This window comes from Triticum aestivum, chromosome 2A, assembly GCF_018294505.1.
Source record: "Triticum aestivum cultivar Chinese Spring chromosome 2A, IWGSC CS RefSeq v2.1, whole genome shotgun sequence".
Lineage (NCBI taxonomy): Eukaryota > Viridiplantae > Streptophyta > Magnoliopsida > Poales > Poaceae > Triticum > Triticum aestivum.
The window spans coordinates 520,447,632-520,450,053 of NC_057797.1; positions in this window are offsets into that span (position 1 = coordinate 520,447,632).

Sequence of the window (2,422 nt, forward strand, 5' to 3'; positions counted from 1 at the left end):
AGTGCCTGATAATCACTGCAAAAGGGTACGATATCGAAGATTAACTCTTCGGCACGGTAATTGTCTAGTGATCTGAAGACTACTTCCAGGGCGATGGAGCCTGCACAGCTGGCCTCCACACCTAGTATAATACCTCTGAGGGTGGTTGTAGTGGGCTTGATCACCGAATGATCGATGCCCATCTTGCGCACTGTGTCCTGGTAAAGCAGGTTTAGACTGCTACCTCCATCCATAAGGACTCGTGTGACATGGAACCCGTCAATTATTGGGTCGAGGACTAGTGCGGCTAGATTGCCTTGAGTGGTGTTAAACGGACGATCCGTGTGGTTGAAGGAGATCGGCCCCAGTTTATATTGTGGGACAACTGGTTCCGTTAAGTCGACATCCCTGAAGGTGTGCATTCGGTCCGGGTTGGGAGTGTAGGTGTCGTTTACCACGTTCACTGTTTGGATTTGTGGGGGAGGTTTCTTCTGCCCTCCTGTACTCGGCGAGCTGGGCTCCTCGTCTCCATCGTCGCTTTGAGACCCCTTATCTTTGTTTTGGGCACCTGACCTGTCGGCTTGTTTGAAGACCCAGCATTCTCTATTAGTATGATTGGCTGGTGTTTCTGGGGTGCCATGAATTTGGCATGGGCGGTCCAGTATGCGGTCCAGGCTGGACGGACCTGGATTGTCATTTTTGAGTGGCCCATTCCGCTGACTAGACTTAGAGCCCCTAAATCCGGCATTGACTGTCATATCTTCGGTGTTTTCACCCTTTTTGCGGTGCTTGTGTTTTTTGCATCGGGGTTTGCCGTTGCTATCTCCGGCTTCTGATGTGCCAGGGTTGCTTGCTGTGTTGTTGCTACGTGCCAACCAACTATCTTCGCCCGTGCAAAAGCGGGTCATGAGTGTCGTGAGGGCTGCCATGGATTTTGGCTTTTCTTGGCCGAGATGTTGGGTGAGCCACTCGTCATGGATGTTATGTTTAAAGGCCGCTAGGGCTTCGGCATTCGGATAGTCGACAATTTGGTTCTTTTTAGTTAGGAACCGAGTCCAGAATTTCCTAGATGACTCTCTGGGCTGTTGTGTTATGTGACTTAAGTCGTCAGCATCCAGTGGTTGCACATAAGTGCCCTGGAAGTTGTCCAGGAATGCGTCTGCCAGGTTCTCCCAACTTCCAATGGAGTTTGCCGGCAAGCTATTCAGCCAATGCCGAGCCGGCCCTTTGAGTTTTAGCGGGAGATACTTGATGGCGTGTAGATCATCCCCGCGGGCCATGTGAATGTGGAGGAAGAAATCCTCTATCCAAACCGCGGGGTCTGTAGTGTCGTCATATGATTCAATATTCATGGGTTTAAACCCTTATGGGAATTCATGGTCCATTACTTCATCATTGAAGCATAGGGGGTGTGCGGCGCCTTTGTGCCGGGCTATATCACGATGCTGTTCATACGAGTCTTGTCTGCTGTGTTCGGCCCGACCGGATTTGCTTTTAGTATATCCGACGTGATGGTTGTCGTCATGCGTTGGGGCGCGCCCCCGTGATCCGTAGATCGATCTTGCATGTCCTCCCTTGTTTTCCAATACGTCTCGTAGGTCCCGCGTGTTACCTCGGGCCTTGGAATTTTTGTGTAACTGACGACAGGGTGCGGGCTGGACTTCGGCCTGATATGCCTCTTTGTCTCAGCCACGAGGTGGTCGGTCAGCCGCATCATACGCTGGGAGCATAGGCTTTAATGCTTCCTCCTTAAGTTGGGGTAGCGGCCTGCGTTTTGGGTAACTTTTGGTTGGGCGCTCGAGGTCGTATTCCTTGGCCGTCAGGATCTCAGTCCATCTATCCGCTAGCAGATCTTGGTCAACTTGAAGCTGCTGTTTATTTTTCTTCAGGTTTTTTGTTGTGGCTATAAGCTGGTGCTTGAAGCGCTCCTATTCGGCGGGATCCTCAGGCACAATAAATTCGTCATCGCCGGGGCTCACCTCGCCTTTGGAGAGAGGCATGTAATTGTCATCCTCTGATTCTCCGTCTGCTGCCTGTTCCTTAGGGCTGGCTTGCCCATCCTCCCGATCGAGTCCCAGCTGGAGGGGATTGTCTTCATCTTCGGTGCTATCCGCAACGTTACTGTTTCTTGTGCCGGTATCGCCGTTTTTGCTATGGCGGGGCTTAGAGCAGCACCGTTGACGCCGGTGCTTAAATTGCTTCTCGGGGGGATTATCCTCTGTTGCCTTATTGCCATCGCTTTCTTTGGGGGTGTCCACCATGTATATATCATACGATGAGGTGGCAGTCCAGTGCCCTGTGGGCGGTGGTTCCTGTTCTTCTCCTACATCATCGTCCATACCTTCGATGTCTTCGGAGCCAAAATCAAGCATGTCGGTTAAGGCGTCGATAGTGGCTATTAAGTGGGTGGTGGGTGGGGGATGAATTTCTTCATCGTCCGCTT